The following is a 26,421-nucleotide window of genomic DNA, read 5'->3' as shown; positions in this document are numbered from 1 at the left end:
CTTCCGTTGGTGTCATGGGGGTGAGGCGGCTTGGAAGTTTGCTACTTTTTGGGGATCCGCCGAGATGCCTGCACTGTTGAAAGTATACCCAAAGAAAGAGATCTCCTCCTTTAGGAACTCGCACTTATCCTTGTGGATTGTTAAGCCTGCACCCTCTAGCCTGGTAAGTAGCATGTGGAGCCGTCGTATGTGTTCTTCCTTGTTCTCTGCGTGTATGTGAATGTCATCACTGACGTTTAATACCCCAGGGAAGCCGCGTATCACCTCCTGGATCGTTTGCTGAAATACTTCAGCTGCAGAGGAGATCCCGAAGCTGAGCAGCTTGTATCTGCGTAAGCCAATGTGAGTGGAAAATCTTGTGATGTACCTGGAATCACGGTGAAGTTTCAGTTGGTGATATCCGGCATAGAGGTCTACCTTCGAGAATACCTTGGAGCCTGTGAGGTCCGCTATTATCTCATCAAGGGTCGGGGTGATGTGACGCTCCCGTTTAATCGCTGCGTTGGGGAGGTGCATATCAATGCATATTCTCACTTTCCCGGGCTGTTTGGGTTTCTTGGTGACGACCATGGGTGACAACCATGATGTGGGTCCTGTCACTTCCTCAATGATGCCCGCTTTCTCGAGTGCCCGGAGCTCTTTGTCAACCTGCCCTCGTATGTAAAATGGCGTTCTTCGGTGTTGTACTGCTCGTGGTTGGATGGACTCATCGATGTGCAGCTTGATGGACTTCCCTTTTAGGCATCCAATCCCCTTGAGGAGGTTCGGGTATCTCCTGAGAATGCTGTCAACATCTTGTGACTCTTTCACCTCTCATATGAAGCTTATGAGACCGAGGTCCTCTACTGCGTCTCCGCTCAGTAGTCACTCAATTCCGGCGTTTACGACATGCATTTTGGACTGCAGCGACTTGTCACCCTTGCTGAGTGTGGTCCAGAAACGGCCTACTATGGGCAGTGGAGTTTTGCACCCATACGCAAACAACAGTGTGTCCGTTGTTTTCAGGTCTGGTGGGTGCCATAGTTTACTGAATGCGGTCAGCGGCATGACATTTACGGACGCCCCAGTGTCTATAGTCATTTGTGTGTCTTGTCCTTGGATGGCTATTTGGCATTTCCACCTTCTCAGTTTCCGTTTGGGTGTGGTGTCTCCGTAGTTCAGTGCTGAGACCAGGTACACTTTTTTTCCTTTTTTCCATTGCTCGTTTGCGGCCACTTGCTGGGATTGTGTTACATCGTCCCCTTCCTCCTCGGTCGGTGAAATTGCAGTCTCGACTCGGTGAGCACTGGCTTGTTTCTTCTTCTTTCCCGAGGTTGAGGTCCTCTCTTGAGGAGTCTGGGGTTGTTGTGGCAGCCCCGATGATCTGCAGACCTTGGCGTAGTGGTCTTTTCTGCTGCATGCCGCGCATGTGGTGCCTTGGGCCCGGCAAATGCGCCTGCCATGGCAAGGTCCTCCGCATCACCCACATTCCATGGGTCCCGGGGTCCTTGCTTGCCATATGGAGTGTGCGTTGTTACCACCAGCCTCTTCCCTCATGTATTGACGGTTCGTGATTTGTGTCACCGTCGCCGTCATGAGTGCCAGTTGGAGTTTCTGCGGGGTCGTCCCCATGTGCGCTGCTCTGGCATGTGCCATCTCCATCTGGCGGCCAAGTTCCAGGATTCGGGTCAGAGATATGCCTTTTTCACTGAGCACCATCCTCCTCAGCTTTTCTGAGTGCATCCAATTAATGATTGGTTTGTTGGTAGATGTCGAGGCCAACTGCTATTGCCAGCGAGTTGTATATGCATTGGACCTCATCCCCGACATTCAGTAGGAGGTGCAACCTCAATTTCCTTGATGTGGTAATGTCTTTGCAATCCATGGCCATCTCAAATTTTTGCAACCACAGCTGCCACCGGGGGCCAACCGATGACGGGTCGGTGTATGGATCGAAGGGGCCAAGTGCAATCGACGTTCCCCCTTGTGGGCGTGCGTGTGGCGTGGATGGTGACAGATTTGCGGGCATTCTGGAGGGCATGCTAGGCCTGGGAGTCGAGCTTCCTGTCGCCATGGTGCGTGGCTCTGGTGCTTGCCTGTATGCACGTGTTGCGATGCCCCCTCACTTTGGTATTCGCAGCCCGGCTTGGTTCTCACATCGTTTGGTGGAGGAATGGGTTCGATGCTCTTGCCTGTCTCCCCTTTCCAGCCAGGTGGGCCCCAAGAGCGCCTGCCAGTTGTTTCTGTGCCTTTAGGGTTGGATGTGTGGCCACTGTGTTCAAAGTTCTGGATGTGTGCCAGTTAGTTCAAGTCCATTTGGAGAGTGGAATGAGGGAGACAGGGAGAAGAAGAAATAATTTTTTATTTTATTTTTTTCTCTGGTGGGGGTGAGCCCCCCACCGTGCTTCCAAAAATTGTGCCCCTGCTGAGGGCTTAATTGCTGGGCGTCGCGTGCGCCGTTCGTTTCACTTGCCTTGTCGCCAATGTTAGATCCTGTTCCCAGGCCGATGCATCGGCGGGAAACAGGATGGCAGGGCCTCAGGCTACTGGGCCTCGCTGCGCAGCTCCGGCGGGAGCAATGATGACACGGACACCTGGTGTGTTGCTGTCTTGCCTGGAACTGCCCTCGCTGAGCGGGGCTGGGCTTTTATTAGTGACGCCTTACGTCACCACATAGCAGGACGTAAGGCGGATATAACAGTGAATAGCCTCATTCTGACTTTTCAGAGATGTTTCAATCATTTCATATTCTGGCCTTATGATCTGTGTGCACTGTATGTCCATTGTCAGTATTGCTGGGGCTAATAAAATGATTGGCTTTAAATGCATATACATTTACCGCCTGTGATGCAGTGATTTTTCAGCAGAATTGGGGATCCACACTGAGTTCTTAATGTTGAGAGACAAGTGTAAACAAGAAAGCTGCAAGGGAGCATAGCAGGTTGAGTAACTGTTGCTGAGATAGCATAACTTCAATTCTGCCTGTAGAGTAGAGGGCATTTGTCTCCAAATTCCTTCTGAAAAATCTTCTATGAAATGCACGGTTTTGATCTCGCTTCTTTGTTTTTGCCTTGCTTATGTTCAGGGCAGGGGAATGCGTGCCCCAGTAATGAAAATCAAAACTTGGCACTCGCGATTGAGCACGCTCTCTTCACTGGCCTCCTTTGAGATGATCAGAACGTGATTGCCAGGCGAAAAGCTCACATTCTGAGCTATTTTACCAGTGCCTGAATTACTTGCTTAATTACAAAAGCAACACTAACCTTGCACAGAGAGTACATTTTTGTTGCATTGTGGGTACAGGGCATGCCAGGTGTCTCTTTACCTTGATAATGAGAAGAGTATGATTCAGCGGGTGCGGCACAATTTATTATACACAAATACATAAAGCTATTTCTGTACCTTTATAGCCTTAGTAGCCTTTGCAAAAGATGTTGGAATAGTTGGTCAGATATTTTTGTACCTTTACAAAGCGTGCTTGGCCCTGCCTAATGTGGTGCCAGAGACCTTTCGGGGAATCTAGTACAAAAAGAGCTACTAGCACCCTAATGACATATTTCACAGCATACATACATCATGACTTTTCCTAGCAACATATCCTTTAAGACCATGCTTAAACGTGTGTGCTATATTGCGATATATATATTGCTGTAATGTTATAAAAAGGTTATCATACTGTCCAAAAATCAATGCTTTGACACCCCTATTCCCAATACACACGTTCATGTTTTCTCACTGCCTCACGTTCAATATTGCAATTATTTTCACATATGACTGGAAGTCCTGGTGGCCTCCCCCTTTCTTGCTTTACCCCGTTACCTTTAATCACACAGGATTAGGTTTAGGGAACCTGGTGTCTGGATTGAGCTTCTCCCTCGTGGCTCTGCCTCTACTTTATCGACTCATCACAGAGTCAGACAGATGTCTCACTCGTTCTGCTTGTTCAGCGTTGCGCTGCCAAAGTGATTTTTCATTCCTCCAGTTTCGCCGGGTTTCGGCGTCATTGGTCAGGCTCCGGTCCCACCATTGACTTCCCATGGTCATGCCACCAGAAAGGGCGGTCTCCTGGACTCCGTCCTGACAGCAGGTTCGCCCGCACACGTAACAACGGGCCTCTGGCATTCTTTGGTGGCATTCTCTGCCTTGCTGATAGGGAAACTGTGGCCTAAAAGTAACCCAATGGGAGTGTCTAGTTGATGCAGTGTATGTTTTTAGTATATGGTGACTTATAGTAGTGGTTGGAAAACACTAGTATTTTGTATGTAAGGAGAAGTGTTACATATAGATACATTGGCAGTATATACATATGTGTGAACAGGTGGAGAATGGTGGTACTATAAGGGATAAGATGGGAAAGGTTGTAAGGTATAACATTTATACGTAAGGAAAAATGAAGTTATTTTAAAAATGTTCTGATTAGGAGCATGTTGTTGAAAGTAAAAAAATGCATATCGGTTAGGCCCAGAGGTTGCCTCTAATCTTCTGGGGCTTGGCGCTTGTACCAGCGTTGGTGTACCCCGTTCTGATCCCGTTACGCGACCATTCAACAGTCTTCCATTTCGGTGAGGCAGCTAGCCAATCGTGGAAGCAAGCACTCCCTTGCACACGCCATGCACTCTGTATCTCTGGGATGTTGATTATGCTCCCGTATCATTGCTATGGAAACCAAAGGCAACGCTACAGAGCTCCATAAAAGCTCAACACACCTGGGATATGGTGCGTCTTAACGCTCCGTTCAGGTCACTGCTTGTTGCTCCTGACCATGCATACAGCTTGTACTGGAAGGCGAGCCCCTGCAGTGGGGAGCCAGTGATTAGTCACTCCTGAGTACTAACATCTCTGGGTGGCAGGGGGCTGGGTTCTCCTACTGCACAGTTAACGTTACAAAACCTGGCTTTTCGACGCACCAGCCCAACGGACAAGACCCTGCGCACCCGATGACCAAGTGATCAGGTATTTGACAAGCTTGACAGATTAAGATGCCAACAGATTGAGCCTGATATGGAAGCCCCACAAGAAATAAAAGGTGAACTATAGGCTCTGCGCCTTGAAGTTACTACACTGATGCAAGACAGCACCACACCAAAGGATGCATTAGTCCAGGACCTCACAGCTTCCGCCTCTGAACACATCTTGGCACACACATCCTCACTGAAGTATGTTGGGGATCCTCGCACGTTGTCGGATTTCTGTAACCATTGCAAGATCCAATTCATGTTTCGAGCAGCTCATTTCGCCCAAGACAAAGCCAGAATGGGATACATCCTATGTAACCTGACTGGGAATGCATTGGCATGGGCAGCCCTGTATGTTTCAGCTAACAGTCCTGTACTCGAGACCTTTCAGTCACTGAATCTTGTGTCTAAAGCACAGAATCAGCTTGTGGAAAGAAAACAAGGAACACAAGATCTGGTTCAGTACATTGGCTGGTTCTGCCAATTAGCAGCAGATGCACAATGGCCTGAGATTACACAATGTACGCTCCTACCGTGGGGTCTTCGGGAAGAGTACAAGTATGAACTGGTGTATACACCCGAGTGTATTGATCTACCATCCCTTTTAGATCTAGTAGTCTGGATAGATCATCGCCTTCTGGAACATAATGGTAAAAGGAGGCGGTATGCACAGAACCATTTCATGTATAAGACACCAACTTCCGTACCAACTGGTCCGGTTGAGATGCCACAATTGGGACCAGAGCCTATGCAATTTGGGCGTAATCCGGGGACCACTCCCTGAAGAAGAAAAATGTCAAAGATGTACTCAACGTATGTGCTTGTACTGTGGAAGAGCAGGTAATTTCTTGGCTACTTGTCCAGGTCGTCCACCCAGATCGGTGGAAAACTAACAGGCTTCTTGTCCGAAGGGAAGAAAACAACAAGCCTATTGGGGGTACCCGTTCTTTCCACAAGCGTTTCAGGACCCATGTCAGCCACCCATTTATTGGTGCTGGAAGTACAATTGTGCCATCCTGTTTCACATACTGCCTTAGCATTGCTGGACTCAGATGCGTCGGACAACTATATGGATCGTTCTTTTGCCCATCAACACGTAATACCATCTTCACGAAAGCAGTCCCAGCAAAGGTGGAACTCATCCACGGGACTACCCTGGCTTCGGGTCATACTAAACATCATTCGGTTCTGCTTAAGATCACCATCAATCAGCATATTGAACACTTGGCATTTGACGTTAATCAGACACCCTCGTACCCGTTGGTTTTGGAACTTCCTTGGTTGAAACCTCACAATCCCCTGATTAATTGGGCCACCCAGACGTTGACCTTTGGTTCCCTCCTTTGCACTACTCACTGCTGTGCACATAACGTCAGTACCATGTTTTTGCTGGTGACCAATGCCAACCCCAGAATACAAGTCTGTTTGGTACTGGAGTACCTCTCGAATACTCTGCCTTCAGGAAGGTGTTTATTTCCGAACCCGAGGATATTCCACTCCCTCCACATCGTCCCTTTGATTTTGGAATAGATTTGGTACCAGACAAGCCAGTCACGCATGGTTGCATTTCCTCTCTCTCTCGCCCCGGGAACGCATTGAACTACAAATGTACCTGCAGGATAGTCTTCGGAAAGGTTACATAGTACCTTCACATTCGCCGGCAGGGGATTCATTATTCTTCGACCCTAAAAGGCAAGATATATCGAGGCTTCTGTGGACTATCGGTACTTGAACGAGATAACCATACAGGATCGGGATTCTTTGCCCCGATCCACGACATCTTGGAATCCCTCAAGAGCAGCAAGATATTCACCAAGTTAGTACTCTATGGGGCCAAACATCTGGTTAGGATTGGGCGAGTTGATGAGTGGAAAACCATTTTCAAGACCTCCCAGGGGCATTACGAATACTGGGTTATACCTTTTGCCCTCTGTAATGTCCCTGCGTTTTTTTAGCGGTTCATGGATAACATCTTCTTGGATTTACTGGGTCTCTATATGTGGGCTTATTTGGATGTCATTCTGATCCTTTCTCCTTCTCTTGAAGAGCATCGCCTCCATGTCTCTCAAGTACTTCATCGCCTACAAGAAAACCATTTAAATGCAAGAATTAAGAAGTGCACTTTTCACCAGTCCCAGATAGGGTTTTTGGGACATATTGTAAGCCACTATGGCATTCAGATGGACCCTACTAAGGTCCAGGCCATTAAGGATTGACAGAGTCCCTCAGACAGGAAAGTCATTCAACGCTTCCGTGGTTTCGCCCAGGGGTGTTGTTAGGTCTGGAAAACATCATGGGCTAAGCTAATGTAGGGACTGGCGGGATTCAGGGCTAGCTATAGCCTTTTGGTTGTAGTCCCTGAGCTTCTATCTGGGGCTACAACCAAAAGACCCGGGGCTTTAGCCCCCCTTCATCACCCCCTAGCAACACCTCTGGTTTTGCCAACTACTATCGAGATTTCATAGCTGATGTTGCCTCATTATCCCTGGCCATTACTCAAGTGCTATGTGCCAATTGGTCCTTTCTGTGGACAAGTTCAGCCGAAACCGCTTTCCAGTCCCTTAAGAAAGCCTTCATGTTGGCTCCTGTCTTACACCATACAGATGATATGTTGCCATTTATCTTCGAAGCTGATGCTCTGACTCTGCCTTTGGTGCTGTGTTGCTACAGGTCGATCCTTGCACCTTGCTGTAACACCCTTTGCATACTTCTCGTGCAAATTATCCCCGGCGAAAACAATTATGCTGTGATAGAGAAGGAACTGTTAGCCATCAAGGGGGCGTTTGAACAATGGAAACACCATATTCAGGGAGCCTGCATACCATGCACTGTGCGAACATACCATTGCAATGTACAGAGTCTTCATAAATTGCAGTGTCGGAATAGCCGTCAAGCCCATTTGGCCTTCTTCTTTTCACAGTATGAATTTCTCTTGAGCTACATTCCTGGGACAGCGAACAAGAAAGCCAACGCCCTTTCATGTTCCTTAGCGATGGAGAAGTCTGCGGTTCTCTCCTCGGAAAGCCTTCTCCCTACGAAACATTTCATGGGAGCCCTAGAGTCTTACCTGGAAAACATCCACCAAGCAACCACGTCCGACCCACTGGTTCCTCGTCTTCTCAAGCACCCCAACAGCAGATTGATCAATAGACTGTGTAAGGAACTCATGGTGGCAACAGTAAAGACAAACACAAGTGATCACAGTTCAAGGGTGTTTATAAAACTGTAAATACAGGGTGGAAAAATGCTTAACCTGAATCTTATTGGGAGCAAGCTTCGACCATCAAAGGAAAAGTAAGTCAGTCGTTGTGGCGTCTTGTCAAAATAAAAGGCCTATGCTTAAAACAGAACCTATTACCAAATCCTTACAACTAATTACACAAAGATTGTGGGATAGGTTTTTCAATAAAGAAGTGTTCACAAATAATAAGTCAGGATGTGATTGCCAGGGGTCTTCCTTCCCCACGTTTTGAGCATGGGACAAGGTGGATCTCCTGAGCACAGCACACACTCGAGTTTTCCCAGCACAAACCGGCAGTTCCGTACCAGCTATCAGGTTCTTCAATGGTTAAGTCTCTTTCAACAAAAGTCTCTTGCCTTCGAGGGCCTGATGTAAAAAAAAAGTTCTGTTCCACATATACGTTGGGTAATGGCTTCACCCCTAGGTCCCCCTCTTCCGGGCGCAGAACCCTCACAAATCGTATTTAACAAATCAAATAAATAGTTTCTTTCTCTTACAAATCCTCGCATTTCACCTTGATGCTGCCCAGATCGTTCAACATTATTGTTACTGTGTTCTGAAGGGATTCTATGGTGTCCTCTGCCGTGCCTATCAGTGTTTCAGTTTCCCTGATGCGTTGCGTAGCCTTTTCCAACTTGGCCCGGATGGTGGAGACACTGATAGTGATGCCGTCCAGCTTTTTGTTAATGGAGGCGAATCATTGCTGCATAATGGTCACGACTCCCTGTAGGTCAGCGGGAGGCGACAACTGGGTCATCACCTGTGGATCCTGACTACCTGCCCCTTCACTTCCGGCACCCATTTGTTTAGTGGTTGTTTGGCGAATGTATCCATTGAGCCGGTTTGTTTGGGGGCTACCTCCTTGGGCATGATAGTGGGTTACTGGGCGATTCCCCAGCGTATAGTTCCATTCAATCTGCTGTAACGGCAGGCCAGGACGGTCCCTCTCTCTATTTGACAATAGCGTGCGCAATGAAGGTTTCCTGTTCGAGGAGCGTGTCTCACCCGTCACCCCAGATGTTCAATGGGTCCTGTGGCACCACATCTGCGTCTTATACCCTAGTCATCCCCCGGTTGATCCGTTGCTCTCAGTATATCTGCCTCACCAGACAGCACAATAAGACGGTCCATTCCCCGTACCCTGTCGGGGGGGGGCTAGGGAGCAAAGAATAGCCGCCGAGTTAGCTGATTGCAGAAGCCATTCAGCGCTATCACGACCGGTACACCCCTATAATAAGCAGGTCTCCCACCCTGGGCATGGGGTAGCTGAGCTATGTGGCTTGTGGTAGCAGTTTCTCAGTCTTAGTGCAGGTTACATTGACCACAAATATCTGTACCATGGAGCTCCACCGCTGGCTTCACCCCAACAATGTAACTAAAAGTGTCCTTGGGTTGTTCCCTGTTGGCTTCTCTCTTTGTGAAAGCCTGGCGAGGGTTCATGTGATGTTCTTTCCCCCCTCCAGTCAGTGTCCTGAGTCAGGGCCTCAGGTTATATAGTTAGATGGTGTAATGACCCGTGCTAGTATGGGGGGAATCACAAGATTGAACTGAGGTACCTGTGTATGCGGCACTAGAGGAGCCTGCCGTCCCTCCGTGCTAATTTTGGGCTAGATTGCTGAGCAGTCGGTCGTTCGGGCTTCCACGACCTAGCGGGTGCCGTGGGGAATGCGGCCTCGATGCTTGTCTTGTGCGCTGCATTTACTGCTCTGGAGCATCAAAGAGTGTATGAAAGTTTTGCTTCGCTGTCTCCCTTTGTGCCCTGTATCACCTTCCTGGCGCACGTACTTAGAGCTGGGAAGCTGCTGTTAGTAGGGCGGTGATGCTCGCTCCTGTACAGCAATGGCAATTTCTACCGTATTAGCGGAGCCATTTCCTCCTGCGGTCAAGAACGCCTGCTGTCCCCTTCCAAATGTCTTGCCCAGACTCTTATCATGCCTCATATCAATGCCTCCCTGTGAATGAGGCTCAGGCCAGGGCAGCCCTTCACTCATGCAGGAACCGGATTTGCAAATAGAGGCCCAGGCATGTTGCAAGCCATCAGGTGCCGATCTGCGACGGCCGCCGAATTTCCCTCAAATTACTGATGTCGTCGGGCGGAGTGTTCCATCCAGCCTCGCCGGTGTCCTGCACACTTTGTGTGTTCGTTTTGAAAACTTCTGCCAGAGGGAGATCCCTCTGCCCATACACTGACCTTTTCAACGGATCCCCCTGTGGATCCAGTCAGTGGCGCAGAGTGGTTTCTCTCCCTCCTTCAAAACAGGTACACCACTGATCGCCGTGGGCTGCGTGTGCGATACGGCGTGTCTGCAAATTGCTCTCTTTCCAAGCACTCTGTCCCTGCGCCAGGCCTCTATTGCTGCTTGTCTCCTCAGTCTGCCACGGCCTCCAGACCCGCCCCCACTGGGAGAACTTCAGACAGCCCACGTTTGTGAATGTGTGCGTGCCGTAGCCAGGCCCGCTGAGTTCCACAGCATACCTCCAGCTCTGTGTGTCGGTCAAAGCGTGCCAGACCCCTTCATGCTGCTTTTCAGTGATTTTTGTGGCAAGCCCTCCTCATTAGCTGCACAGATTGTGCCAGAGAACTCCTGGCAATCACGGATCTCACGCGAAGGCATCCATCTTGCTGATTGCGCAACAGTGCCCCGCCTTCATTCAATAGCTCCTTTCTCAATGGACTTTGGGTGATGACTTTCCACCCCTCGATCTCCCTGTTTTGGGCTCTGACCCCTTTCAGACGTCAGCCTCCCTCCTTCGGGTTCACTATGGCTTTTCTTGCAGTCAGAAATCTTAATGTCTTTTTAAACAATTATTCAGGCTTGGCCCCTTTTTGTCGGCATCCCTCTGTCGGGTTCACTTTTGCCAACTTTTGCTAAACAGTTCACTGTGGACATCCTTCGGTCGTTGTAACGCTCACCTGGTATCCACAGGGACGTCACTCAGCCTGTTCTGACCTCTTACGACTTCAAACCCTTCCCTGAAGGCTATTCGACTGGAGACTGGGCCTGAAACACAGGATTGGTAGAGTTTAACTCCCTATTGTCTCTGTGTGCTTGAACCCCTTCTTCCCCGGGGTCCAACCCTTCCCTTTGATCCACAGCTCACCTTGTTTTCTTGGATAGTGTGCTCTCCGTCTCCTGCTTTCAGCGCAGGGGCGCGTTGATTGATGCGGGCTCGTTGCTGCCTAGTTACTTCACTGGCAAGAGTCCGACAGGTAAGTATAATGAGTCTTTGAACAGTTCTCTAACTTCGTTCCTTTCCTTCCTTAGATGATGGCTTGCGTCCAGGGATGGCGGTGTGCTGCTGAGATGAGTAGCGCTGAAGGTGAGTGAGAGCGCGATGCACCCCTTTCGTATTTGTATTGAACTGATTTCTTTTTCTGTATCCTTTAGGTGCCACAATGTTTTCAGCGTGGATGTCGGTTATGAAGAACAAATGCGGTGGGTAAGCGCGGTATGGGGTGCCTCTAGATGTTTCCACGCTAACCTGGAGTGTCTTTTCCCTCTTGCAGATGGATAAGAAGTTCCGGAGACAGAGTTCCCCCAGAGCGGCTGGGATTCAGGTAAGCGTTTGAAGCTCGTACAGTATTTAAAAATAAGCGAAGATTTGCAGAATGCTTACTAATGCCTTTTTTCTGTTCTTTTCCCTTTTCCTTAGGAAGCGGCGTGCCGGGATGGGAATGACACTGCCGAAGATGCCCGCAGAACAGAAGGAGCGATGAATGATGGGCAGAAGCGCCGTAAGGTAAGGCTGTTCCTAACGGTGTTCTTGTTCTTGCAGGAGCTGAGCGCAGAAGAAAGATGAAGGCCTACTGGAGACCGATCCGAACATGGTGAGTGTCACACTGCAGGTGCAGAAAACGCAAAGCATGTTTCTCAGCCTGGGTGTGGCTTAAATAGTCTCTGGGTATCCCAGGTGTCTCTGGGCTGAACCACACCCAAAAAACTAGACCGCACATGCAGTTCTGGGAAACACAATATGTGGGGGCATCCATCTTATCCCCATCAATGCACTGCAAGTCCAATCACCAATGTTATCCTATGGGAGTGAGTGAGTCTGGTGCCACAAGCGCCAAGTCTGACTCCAAGTGGGTCTTTGGAGGGATGGAGAGGCCCTTGAGGGCCATGTAGGTGATTGCGGCCTGGCTCCAGCCTGACATCTTGGAGGGCTGGGGACATGAGGGGCAGGAATCATGACAGTCGGGTTCACTCCTGTCAGCACACTGTTCATACGGACTTCAGGCTTCACTCCTTTTTGTCGCCATCCCTCTGCTGGGTTCACGACTTTCGACTGTACAGATGATTTTACAAGACCCCTGTATAACCACTTTGACCCCCTTTTCGCCTTCTGCCAAGGCCTTCTGGTTATCGCAGTTTCAACAATCGAGTAATCGCCCAGAGTTTCCTGAGTGAGCACCCACATAGTGCCAGACTCCTCTGTTGCTGGTTTTCCCCCTTCTAGCTCCAATAGCTCTTTATGCTTTCACAGTTCAATTAGCCGCTTGCTAATTTTCGTTCACCACAGTTCGGTTTCTTATCGACTCTCCCCTCGATTCACCGGCTGTGATGAACCGCTTGGCTTTCTTTCTCTTTGGAGCAAAGGTTGGCACCGCGGAGACCAGTGTCTCTCCCCGGCTTGGTTATCAGCGGAGGAGGGTCTTGTGTACCATTGACACACGTTGGCTATTGTTCGCGGTTTTACGATTCCTTCTGTGGAGGTTTCACGGGACTTGGTTGGAAAGGGCAAGGTCGCTTCTCTCCTTGTCACCCTCTTGGTATGCGCCGTCTTTCTCCTCCTCTTGAACTGACGTGCTGAGTTATCTCTCACATCGTGCGGTCTGCCTTGCTCATACTGTGCGCTCGTGCTCCGCCTTTTATCCCTATGGGGAAGGGAAAGGGCCGTCAGGTTTGTGTGATTCTGGTCAATTGCCTGACTTGTATTGGGACATGTCAGGTAAACGGCTCTGGTGTTAATCCGTTGTCTTTCGTGTTGTGCAAAAGTGTTCATGTCGGAAAGGGGGACGGGAGAGTGTTTTTGAATGTCCTACGTGGTAGGATGGGGGAAAAGGTATTGAAAGAAGGGGGATGCCGCGTCTCACCCGTTGGTTTCCCACTCCCACTCCCCAAGGAACCCCCATCCAGGTGATCCTCCCTCACTGGTCCACCCCCTGGAACTGGATCCAATAGCGATGGCCATGTCCTGGCCACCTGGATGACAGATCCCCAGGGACTAGCTAGGGAGACACCTGCAGGTTTATCACAAGTGTTATCCTACAACAACAGCTATAAGTATCGTCCACTGAACAGCGTAAGGCTTTATTACACAGTCTGCATAATTCCTGTATGCTGGACACAGAGGCACGAGGGCCACTTACCAACTGGTGTCCCGTTATTTCTGGTGGCCCGGATTACGGAAACAGGTGACCTCCTATGTCTCATCTTGTCCTACTTGTGCCTAGTCAAGACCTCTAGACAACGACCCGTAGGCTTACTACATACCCTCGAACAGCCACCCTATCCCTAGCATACAATTGCAAACGACTTCATTGTCGACATACCTATGTCCATTGGAATTACTTAGATCATGGTTGTCATTGACTGCTTCTCTAAACTGGCTCATTTTGTACCCCTTCAGGCCCTACCTACTGCATTTCAAACAGCCATGTCCTTTTTCCATCATGTATACTGTCTGCATGGATTACCAGAAAACATATCAGATTGTGGGTCCCAGTTCGTCTCTCATTTTTGGTCTCAACTTTGTCGACACATTAACATCCATCGTGGTCGTAGTTCTTGATACCGTCCCCAGACAAACGGCCAAGCCGAGAGTACTATTCAAGCCCTGGAGCAATATTTAGTTTTTTATGTCAATGCCACACAAGACAATTAGTTACTCCTGCCACTCCCCTATCGGGCAAACACCTTTTTATACCACCTACGGCTGACATCCTAAGGTGTTCCCTATCGAGTCTATTTCTAGTAGCCCTTGTCCATCGGCACATATGAGCTGACAAATACAAGACATCCACAAGACCACTTCTGATATTCTGAAGGATACCAAACTGTGGCAGATACAAGAGGCAGACAAACATCGAACAACAGAACCTGAATACAAGACAAGGGATCTTATTTGGCTTTCATTCAGAAATGTGCCTTTGCGTAATCTGCCCACTAAACTGGCTTTCAGATTCCTTGGCCCATTTTCTGTCCTATGGCAGGTTTCGGCAGTGGCTTACCGCCTTCGTCTGCCCCCAACTTGGCGAATACATCCTGTCGTCCATGTTTCCCTACTGAATACTTGGCGGATATTTATGGAAGACACCCAGCACGTCCAAACCCAATTTGAGGTAAGCGCACTTTGTTTTGCAGGGGCTGCTTGTACGTCCTGATTGACTGGACAGGCTACTCTACAGCGGATCGTACTTGGGAGTCTGCTGACCAGGTACATGCTGCATTGCTGGTGCGTCCGTTCTATCTTCGGTACCCATGGAAACCTGGTCCTCAGAGGAGTACTGGGGAGAGGCAGAGTGTTACACCCAGAGGTCGCCACTTACATTCTGGGGCTTGGCACTTATATCAGCGTTGGTGCTACGCTTTCCAATCCAGTTACGCAACCATTCTACGGTCTTCCGGGTCAGTGAGGTAGCTAGACAATCGTGGTAGCCACTCCATTGCAAGTCACGCTGTGCACTCTGTGTCTCTGGGACATTGGTTACACGCCTGTAACTTTGCCATGAGAACAAAAGGCAAAGCTACGGAGCTCCATAAAAGCTTGACACGCCTGGTATACGCGTGTCTTAACGCTCCATTCAGGTCCCTTCTTGTTGCTCCTGACTGTGCCTACAGCCCGTTCCTGCCTTCCGCTTTCTGCTTATTCCTTGTGGTCCTCTTCCTTGCCAGTTCTGTTCTTAATCTCCCTGTGATCTGCTCCTTTCTTCCTCCTCGTTCTTCCTTCCTTTTGGATTCCTCCTGCTACCATTTCTTGCTGCCTGGCCTCCTGCTACACTTTCCTGCTGCCTGGCCTCCTGCTACCCTATTGGCCATTTGATTCATGTTTCTTGCTCTGGCCCTTTTTGCCTCCTGTGTATTCCTTTCTTGGCTCCATTGAATACACGCCAGAATTCTTTTACCTTCCGGTTCAGTGTTTGCAGAGCCCTTGGTGTGGGGAGCCAGTGTCCAGTCACTTTTGAGTACCAACATCTCTGGTTTGCAGGAGGCTGGTTTCTTCTACTGCACAGTCACTGTTACAAAACCTGGCTTTGCGACGCACCAGCCCAACAGACAAGACCCTGCGCAACTGACGACCAAGTGATCAGGTATTTGACAGGCTTCACAATATGTTCATTTACAGCAGCACTGTTTGTAGCTTTTTTCTACAAATAAGGGAAATGCAGTTGCAAAAGATTTGTAGAACACTCTTAAGTGGCATTTTGTGCGTGGAAGTGCAATTTGTTGGCAGTACATGTTGTAAAGACTGGAGGGCGGTATCTGTACTCCTGCCCTCTCTAACAGCATACATCATAGGAAGGAAGGCAGGTTAGGTTAAACAATGGCACAATGCTTTCTTTAGCTACTAAGATGCAGTTCTGAGTGAGGATCCCCCCACCTCGGCAACCTGTAATAGAGAGTATTAACAAGCCCAGTCCATTCATGTTTAAATAGTCTTGTTTCTTGGTTAAAATGTTCAACCACCCCAATGTACCTGAGATAGATGAGTTTCTTCGATGGTTCATCAACGGAGCCCTCGAGAGTGGACAGGGCATCTAGATTCCTTGAAGAAAGATGAATGTGTTAAGGCTGCAGCTTCGACCTTCGTGGTGCTCTTCGATGATCGATCGTGGAAGTCCTGTGAAGATGAGGCATGTGCTCCACCTCGATGCAAAGAGATCGGTGCCACAAAGAAGACTCAGTGATATATTTAGGCCCAGAAGCGGCTGTCGGGTGTCGGGAGATGCTTTGGCGGTCCTCTGGCCTGTCAGTACTGCATTTCTCGGGATAGCTTCAGTGATAGGGACTCGACCACGGGCTGGACTTCGGATCTTCACGTCGTCAGTGTCTTCGGGACATCTTTGTCGGCTTCTGGTGTCGGGAAACCCACCAGCAGACTTTCCTCAGTAGCCGATAACCTCGACTTCTCCAGCGGGACAAAGCAGTCGACAGTGGTGGCAAGGCAGCCCTTTTTTCAATGTTCTTAGGCAAAGGTGGAGTGTTGCGGCTCCGCTCGTCCAACAGCACAGTGTCAAGCTGTCCCTGCTTCTGGGCAACACGACTTGAAAGGGCTTCCAGCGGTTACGGACATCCTCTGAATGCAGTCGATAGCAATGGACTTTGATGGCCGTGATTTCCTGGTGCTTCACTTCAAGATTATCGGTGGATCCCTTCTCCGGTCAACAGCCTTTTTGAGACTGGCTTCCATGTATCTTGATGAAGATCAGCTTTTGCACAATGTTCCCTCGTAGCTGGGGGAGAGGTCTCCTATCCAGGTCCTCTCTCGGATCACTCCTCGACAGACTAGAATGCTTTTAGATTTCGTAGAAGGAAAGCAGCAGCTTTCTTCCAGCTGAGCTTCAAGGATGAGCAGCTTCAAGTTTCAACTTCAGCTTCTGAACACATTGGGAAGTGAGAGGTCCCCAGATATACAATGCTGTCCCTCGTTCACTCTTCCTAAGCCATGTTCAGTCAGCCAATAACACAGAAGGGCATTCATGCAGTCAGGCAGCCAATCAGGCTCACAGGCATTCAGGCTATTCACTTCCACCCAGACACGCATAACAAGGAATGTGTATTGGGGCAAGCACCCAGCCTTTCAGCACACCACACTGCATTCATGTCTTTTTCAGGCATGGCTGTCTCATTCATTTTGTCACACACACAGAAACCAGACACCGATAACACAGAATGCAGATTGGTCCCACACTCTGTTCAACTAGGTCCTACCCCAAGGGTGTGCTGTGAGAAACCTGAAGGTGTCTCCCTAGCTAGTCCTCGGGATCTGTCATCCAGGTGTCCAGGACATGTCCATCAATATTGGATCCAGTTCCTGGGGGTGGACCAGTGAGGGAGGATCACCTGGATGGAGGGTCCTCAGGGAGTGGAAGTGGGACACTGATGGGTGAGACGTGGTATCCCCTTCCTTTGACACCTGTGCCCCCTTCTCTCACGTAGGACATTTTAGACCGCTGCCCCCCCTTTTCTAAAACGAACGCTTTTGCACAACACAACGGACAACGGACTAACACCAGAGTCGTTTACCTGACATGTCCCAATACAAGGATCAGGCAAAGTCAGGCAATTGATCAGAATCGCTCACACCTGACGACCCTTTCCCTTTCCCACAAGATTTAAAACGTGGAGCCAGAGAGCAAAGTATGAGCACAACAGACAGCAGGATGAGATGGCTAATCAGGCGTGGCAGTTAAAGAAAAGGAGAAAGGTGGAAGGAATCGAGAGGGTGGCAAGGAGAGAAGTGACCTTGCCCTTTTCGTCCCAGACCCGGGGAAGAGAGCCTAAGGCCGTGAACAATAGCACAAGTGTCTTTTAGCAGATGTCAACGGTACACGGTGCAAACCTATGTTGATAAGCAGGAGCAAGGGAAGCTCCAGCGACCGTGGTACCGGCCTTGACTCCAATGAAGAAGAAAAGCCAATCGGTTCATCACAGCCAGTGAGTCGAAAGGGAAAATGATAAGAACTGGGCTGTGTAGAGTGAGAATCGCAGAGTGGCAGGTTTGAACCAAGTTCTATGAACTGTGAAAGAAATGTGACAAGCATTGAAGGGGGAAACCGGCACCACATGGTTGCTAAGTCAAGAGACTCTGGTCAATCCCCATATGAGAGAAACTACAGTTATCAGCAGGCTGTGGGAGAGCTAGAGGAATAGGTCAAAGTGGTCATATTGAGGGTCAAGCAAAATCCCTGTACAATCAAAAGACTTTAATATACAAACTAAGTGAAAGAAAGGGAAGTGAATCCCGCAGTGAGAAGAAACTAGGGAAGCGAATCCCAAGAGGGGCAAAGTATAACGTCACAAGAAACAGTGTGTTTGGAACTGTTTAAAAATAAATTAAGATTTGTGGAATACAATAGGGTGAGCGCCCAGAAAGGGAGACCCAGGGGTAAACTATAACCCTACCTGAAACTGTGATAAACAATTGAGAAGGGTCAGCACCCAGAAGAGGGCGACCCAGGGGTGAACCCATCACCCAGCGAACATTGGAAACAAACATTTCATTTGTTAAAGGACTTTTGATTTGTTATTTGAACACGTCAGGTCCTCTAAAGGCAAGAGACTTTCAAGTGAAACAAGACTTGGCCATCGACAGCCCTGATAGCTGAAAGCTCGAGAGTGTGTCCTGAGAGCTGCCATTAGAACTGTTGTCTCGTGTGGAGAAACCCAAGACTATACTGTGCTCCAAGCTCCCATTCATCTTACCCTGTGTCCAAAACATTGGGAAAGGAGACCCAGGCTACTGCATCCTGACATATTATTTAAGAACCCTTCTTTCTTTTCTTGAGAACTATCCTACACCCCTTGTTTTATTAGTTGTGAGGTTTGGCAATAGGTTTCATAGTATAGGCCCTTTATATTTTGACACAACGCCACTAGGACTGCCTTATTTTTCATTTGATGGTCAACGCTTGCTCCCATCTTAGATATAGCTTTAGATTAGGCTTTTTTCCAACCTGCATACAGCATTCATTGTTCAATAAACACCCTTGAACTATGATCACTTATGTCTGTCTCACTTGTTGCCACCATGAGTTCCTCACAGTACCCACAAGATACAGTCACTGGAAAGGCTCCAGCCAGTCTGGCCTGTACTTCCCCACAATACCATATATGGTTCTTCCACCCAATAGCCTGTCAGGGGAAGGGACAAAGTCAGGGCTTTCCAGGACTTTGGGAAAACAAGGTACCAGGCAATAGAAAGCATGAGGCCCCAGGGGGCATCTTGTTTCCTGTCAGGAATCCCCTGATTACTATGGCAGGGCCTGGGTATCCCAAAATGGAGGATACACAGAGCACCTGCCAAATTCAGCATGGAGCTACCACCAGCCCATACCCTGCTCTGTGGGTGACACACAGGTGCCCAAAAACATACACTAGCGATACAGGGTTGTACCCCCACCCATGGGTTCCATGAGGGTATCCCTAGAGTCTCTGTTCAACACAACCAAAAACTGGAAGAGCTGCACCGCCAGGAGTCCCAACTGGACTCCTGTGCAGAAAACACCACAGAACACACATCATAAGGAAGTGCAGGACGAGGACAAGGAGGTCATGTCCCTCCAATGCAATTCCAGCATTACACATGTAAGTAACTGCAACTTGATGTGAACAGGTGCAGAATATTGCTGTACATGGCATTTGATATCAGTGGTTAAAAAGAGAATATGCTTATTGATGGGCTTATTACCGGGTGGGTGGCAGCAACCCTGCATATATATTTATAGAGGTGTTTAAAAAAACACTTAACAAAATATAAGCATAGCTGTTCTATGTCTTGTTAGATGTAGATATTGTTGAATCTGTAGTAGTTTTTGATACAAGAGCTTGTGACTGACAGGTGACATGTACTCTGAGAATTGAAATGTACATCTGCAAGTGTTGAACTGAGGTGACAGGGTAACATGTAGAATTTTTGGATGTAATTGCTGGATGGATGTGTGGATGTTTGAAAGTATCCAATGAGGGAGTGTTACAAGCATAAAAGTAAAAATGGTAGAAGGGCTGCCCTATGCTACGGCATCCACAGACATCCGCGATAGTCCACAGACCCACACATGCCATCCGGTTCTTTTAAGAATGCCTGTCATGGAACTAGAACTGCGGAGACTGCGGACAGTTGTGAACGTCTGCAGACATCAGTGGATTAGCCAATTCAGGTTTTATGGTTGTGGAAGAGGAGTTGAAGTATGAAGGAACAGAGGATAGCAAGTGTTTTCTTTCTTGTGTGAAGTGAAGTGGTGGGAGGATGGCTATAGCTATGCAAAATCAGAGTGTGTGGGTGCTGGGAGATTCATGGATCAATTTGTTGAAGGTTTACACTGAGCATCATGGTATCTATGCTAATGTTGGATTGGAAGAAGTGGCGTTTCCTGCTATGCAGTTTGGGCAACCTTATTACCATTCTTTGAGAATATGTTATGTTATGTTATTTGGCATTTATATAGCGCTCTATATATCAATGGTATGACCTCAAAGCGCTGGTAGGTTGAACGCCCTTGGGAACCATAGTCCAGGTCAGTTGAGAGAGTAGGGTGTTGAAGGGTGCTTGGGTGCACCAGTTAAGTGTGCAGCCGAGGAAATTGCTGGATGGTAGCTGCATCCTGGCATTAGGTGTGGTGGTATTGATATTGGTTCAATGTGTGCAGTCTGGCGGGTGGACAGTGAGACTGAGTTCTGGCTGTGTTAGGCCTGTGGGACGCTTATGTGTGCAGCTAGGCCGGTTTTACGTGGGATATAGCTGCATTTTATTAGAGTGATGAGGTGTTCATGGGATAGTGTTTGTATGTGAGCAGCTAGGCCGAATTGATCAAGGGGTGTAGCTGCACTCTGTGTGATGGTGTAGAGTAGAGAGTAAGCATAGTGATATGATATGATAGATATGATAGTTATTTATACAGCTGTAACGCTCACCTAATTCCCACGGAGGCGCTGATCCCGGCTGGGCTGCTATTGTTTCTTCAATTGAGAAGCGTAGAGCTCGGACGACTCTCAGGACTGGGCTTCCTCTTATCGAATGTCTGACTTGCAAGGTAAGTTTTCTGCAGGTGGAAGAAAAAGGGTTAATCACCGTTTGATGGGATTCCTTCTCCCACCAATCGCCAGTTTCTCCCACAGCCTAGCTTTCTACTTGTCTCGGCGAGCTCTCACCTTAGGCGTATAAATGCTGAGCTCTCCATCCTGCGTCTGGTGCAGGGGTGCGTGGATTCCAGTTACGTCACTGGATGAGTTCAGTGTTGAGGCTCAAGTCTTTTGCGGCCTTAGTTGTGGCACTGGTGCTGGGATGCCGAAGAGCGATGCCGCCGTTACTGCACGAGCGGATGCCTGTAAGTATACTGCAGTCTTTAGGCTTTAAAAGATGGGCACCTCAATAATGTCCCTTTTCCTTTGTTTCAGGCCTCGGGATGCTGTGGGCGTAGTTTTCCGTTGCCGCTGCACGTGCCGATGCACGTAAGTATAATGTTCGTTGGCCGCTTTAAATGGCACCTCTAATAATGTCCTTTTTCTAGTTTTCAGGTGCCGGGTTGCTGCGGGCTTTATATCCGTTGCCACTGCACGTGCCAATGCACGTAAGTATAATGATCGTTGGCCGCTTTTAATGGCACCTCTAATAATGTCCTTTTTCTAGTTTTCAGGTGCCGTGATGCTGCGGTTGATGCGACCGCTTCTGCGCGTGCAAAAACTGGTAAGTTAAGATGAATGCGACTGCCTTCACCCAAACCCCTTTTTAATTATGTCCTTTGCCTTTCAGGTGCAGAGAAGCTGCCGAAGAGAAGGCCGCGGTTAGCTCCGTTGCAATCACGGATGGATCAGGTAAGCGGGCGCGGCTGCGAGCGAGTTGCACTTTTCTAACCTTATGTTTATTCTTTGCAGGTTTTGCCGGTGACTGGATTCCGGGATCTGGTAAGTATTGTTCTGTGTCTTTCTTCAACCACAGGTTGCTGCGCGGAAGCTGAAGATGACTCTGGACCTGGAATGCAGGAGCCGACTCGGTGAGCGTCCTGCTGCTGCTGCAGAATAACGCGTAGCACGTGTTTTCCATCGGGCGTGGTTTAAATAGCAGAGAAGTGCTTCCAGTGTGTGTTCTTCCACCGGTTCCACCCAGGTAAGAAAAGAGTTCCTGAATGGAGGGAATAGTTCCTCCCAGCCCTGATGGCTGGGGACTTCAACCAGACTGGGTTGTTCTGGGTAAATATGCAGCATGGTCTGCCTCAGGTAAGTCCACCCAAGCATTATTACACTGTTTATCAATATGAGCCCGGCACCGGGACTGAAACCCTTCATGAGCCTGGCGCCAAAGGGCCCCTGTAGGGGTCTGCTGGGTCCGCAGTAGTGGAAGACGGGTCTGCTTCCGAGGGCGCTGGGCCAGTCCTGGCCCCTCGGGAGTAGCGCCCATGACAACAGCACCCCCACACAATGCGCCTCAAAGCCCTCCACGACAAGGGAGGGAACAAGGGATAAACACAGAACACTCCAACAGGGCATGAACAACAAGAATGCGAAGATTAGGCATAGCACTCGGTCTACCGACACCCCAGACAGTGCAAGTGCCAAGACGCAGATAAGAGGGAAACGGGAACAGACCAGCGATTACACTACTAGGTCTGATGACATGTCAGGAGAATCACATGGGGTGGCGTAGAGGGGAGGAGAAAGGAGGGAGATGAAGAAAACAAATGACCATTGCATTAGGCCCTACGACACCTCATGCAGTGCCAGAGGAGGGGGGGAGGGACAAGAAAGAGGGGGGGACAAACCATTTTAACCATCATACTAGGACCAGGGACAATTCCGATAGAGGAAGTGTAGAGAAAAGGTAAGGGAGAGGGAGGAGAGAGAAGGGGGAGGTAGGGGAGAGGAGAAGAGAGCAGAGAATAAAACAAGGAAATCGCAGAGAAGCAGTGGGGAGAGTGAATACAGTTGCAGAGGTCAGGAAAACACTTAGGCCAACAGAATGTTTTCCAATGGGGTTTTGCCATTATAAAGCGCTTCCATGAATTAGGCCCAAAATGTTGTAAGGGAACAGAGAATGTAGGGGTGGATTCACAGTGATGATGGGTACAGTATGATTCAGGGCCAACCTGAGTACAGGATCCAGGGGAGGTCCAGCATGAGAGTAGAGGGGTGAAGCACCATGAGTCAATGCGTCCAAAGTCAAATCCAAGCGTTGCCAAAAGGTTATTGATGGTGGAGCCTTTGTGATTCTAGACAACTCCTGCAATGAATGGGACAGGGGGAATGAAAGAAAGAGATGGGGGTGTCACACAGCGACATCACGGGGAACCAGGTGGGCTGGGAGATCACAGCAACAACACGGGGGACCAGGATTGTGGGGCTTACAGCGACATCACGGAGACCAGAGGGGGCTGGCAGCACATAGAGACAACATGGTGAACCTGAGGGGCTTGGGGCACACAGCACCATCATGGGACCAGTGGGGCATGGGGGCACACAGCAGATCACGGGGGACCAGTTGGTGCAGGGGGGCAAACAGCAACATCACGGGGGACTATGGGGGATGGGGCATACACCACCATCACGGGCGACCAGGTGGACTGGGGGCACAAGCAACAACACAGGAACTAGAGGGTATGGGGGCACACAGCAACATCACGGGGACCAGAGGGGGCTGGGTGCACACAGCGCCAGTACGAGGGACCAGAGGGGATGGTGGGGATACAGCGACATCATGGGGACCAGACGGGGCTAGGGGGCACACAGCGACATCACGGGGGATCAGTGTGGCAGGGGGCACACAGAGACATCACATGAGGCCATGAGGGGCTGGGTTGGCACACAGCAATATCACGGGGAACCAGAGGGTGTGGGGGCACACAGCATCAACACGGGGGACCAGAGGGTTTGGGTGGCACACTGCTACAGCACGGCAGACCAGAGGGGTTGGGGGCACACAGCGATATCAAAGGGACCAGAGGGGGCTGGGGGTACCCAGCAACAACAGGGGGAACTTGAGGGGCTCGGGGCACACAGTGAAATCACGGGACCAGTGGGGCAGGGGGGCACACAGCGAGATCACGGGGGACCAGTTGGTGCAAGGGGGCAAACAGCTAAATCACGGAAGAGCAGGGGGGATGGGGCATGCAGCAACATCACGGGCAACCAGGGGGACTGGGGGCACAAGCAAAACACAGGAACTAGAGGGTTTGGGGGCACACAACAACATCACAGGGACCAGAGGGGGCTGGGTGCACACAGCGACAATATGGGGGACCAGAGGGGCTGGTGGGGATACAGCAACATCATGGGGACCAGAGGGGGCTAGGAGGCACACAGCGACATCACGGCGATCAGTGTGGCAGGGGGCACACAGAGACAACACATGAGGGGCTGTTTTGGCACACAGCGATATCACAGGGAACCAGAGGGTGTCGGGGCACACAGCAACAACACAGGGGACCAGAGGGTTTGGGTGGCACACTGCTACCTACAGCACGGTGAACCAAAGGGGTTGGGGGCACACAGCAACGTCATGGAGGGGCTGGGGTGCACAGCAACGTCACAGGGACCAGAGGGGCTGAGGCACACAGTGGCATCACGGGGGACCAGAGGGGCTGGGGCACACAGTGACATCTTGGGGAACCAGAGGGGCTGGGGGGCACACAGTGACATCACGGGGGCCAGAGGGGCTGGGGCACAGTGTGACATCACGGGGGACAAGAGGGGCTGGGGGGCACACTGCAACAACACAGAAGTTCAGAGGGTTTGGGGGCACACAGCAACATCATGGGGGACCAGAGGGGTTGGAGAGCATACAGCGACATCATGGGGGATGAGGGAGGCTGCGGGTACACAGCAACAACACTGAGGACCAGAGGATTGGGGCACACAGCTACATCACGGGGATGAGAGGGAGTTGGAGGCACACAACATCATGGGGGAACCTGAGGGTCCCGGGGGGCACACAGAGATATCACGGGGACCAGCCAGGCTGGGGCCACACAGCAACATCATGGGGAACCAGAGGGGCTGGGGGCACACCGTGACATCACGGGTGACTCGAGGGGTTGGGGGTACACTGCAACATCACAGGGGACCAGAGGAGGCTGGGGGCACATATCGACAACATGGGGATCAGAGGGGGGTTTTCCAGTGACAACACAGGGAATCAGAGGGGATGGGGTACACAGCAACATCATGGGAACCACAGTGGGGTGGGGGCACACATAGGGGGGACCGGAGGGGCTGGGGGCATATAGCAACATCACAGGGTCGAGAGGGGGCTTGGGGCACATAGCGACAACACGGGGGACCAGAGGGGCTGGGGGGTACATAGCGACATCACGGGAGGGCGGGTAACATACCTGAAGCAGACAGGGGCCTTTGTTAGGAGCTTTGTTTGGTGAAAGGCAGCAAGGACATTGGCACAGATATGTGAATACCAGTGAGGAGAGAGTTTGCATGGAGTTATGATCTAAGGAGATCAATATTCTGCATTTCAGGGATGTGGTTGCTTAGTAGCAAATTAATTAGTCTATTCAGTGATGAGGATCTCATTGAGCATTAGTCATCGGGTTGCTAGGGTTCAATCGCATCAGGAGGCTGTGGATCGTATTACGGAGAGGGACACATTTTTAAAGCTTTGCGGAATGTCATAGTCTTGGGTGTGTCGAATATGAGGGAGAAGCGAGTTCCACAGAGTCGGGCCAAGGTTGAGAAGGCAGAACCTCCGATCCTGATAGAGTTTGAGGTTGGAATCACTAGAAAGAGGGCAGTGCTTGATCCTAGGGTGCAGGATGGGAGGTATGATTTTATCTTTTCTTGCAGGTATAATGGGCCGGTCTTGTAAACTGCACGGTGAATGATGCACAGGGTCTTGAAAGCTGCCCTTCGTCCGACTGGGAGCCAGCGGAGAGTTTGGAAAGCTGGAGAATGTGGTCTCTTGGACCCAGGGCAAGAAGCAGTTTTGCAGCAGCGTTTTGGGATCTTTGGAGTTTGTTAAGATGGTATGCCGGGGCTCCTAGGTATAGGGAGTTGGCATAGTCCAGTCTTGACATCACAATAGACATAACTGTGGCAAGTCTGCTCAGGAAGGAGAGGTAGGGAAAGATGCGTCTGAGAAGTTTGAGATGGTAGTGACAACATTTTGACACATTGCTGATCTGACGGGAGAGGGTCAGGCCAGAGTCCATAGTGCAGCCTAGATGTTTTACTGTGTCAGAGGGGGGAGGTAGGCCCAGGGTCGGGGGCCATGGGAACAGACGAGGTAGAAGGGCAGTTTTTCTGCACACCATGATTTCGGTTTTAGTGGGGTTCAAGAGGAGGTGGTTTATTGTCATCCATTGATCCATATCGCAAAGACAGGCTTCAAGATCGCGGTGGGGGTTGGTGCAAGATTTGGGGATTCTTAGAATGATTTGGATATGATCAGCGTAGTAGTAGCATGAGATGTTATGCAAGTGGATAATGGTGGTGACATAGAGGTTGAACAGGAGAGCAGATAAGCATGTGCCTTGCAGTACTCAGTGTTCAACAAGTGAGCAGCTGAGACAAAAGGGGAAATGAG

Source organism: Ambystoma mexicanum, chromosome 5p, assembly GCF_040938575.1.
Source record: "Ambystoma mexicanum isolate Mex_15411 chromosome 5p, UKY_AmexF1_1, whole genome shotgun sequence".
In the NCBI taxonomy this organism is placed as follows: Eukaryota; Metazoa; Chordata; class Amphibia; order Caudata; family Ambystomatidae; genus Ambystoma; species Ambystoma mexicanum.
This window is presented reverse-complemented; position numbering follows the sequence as displayed.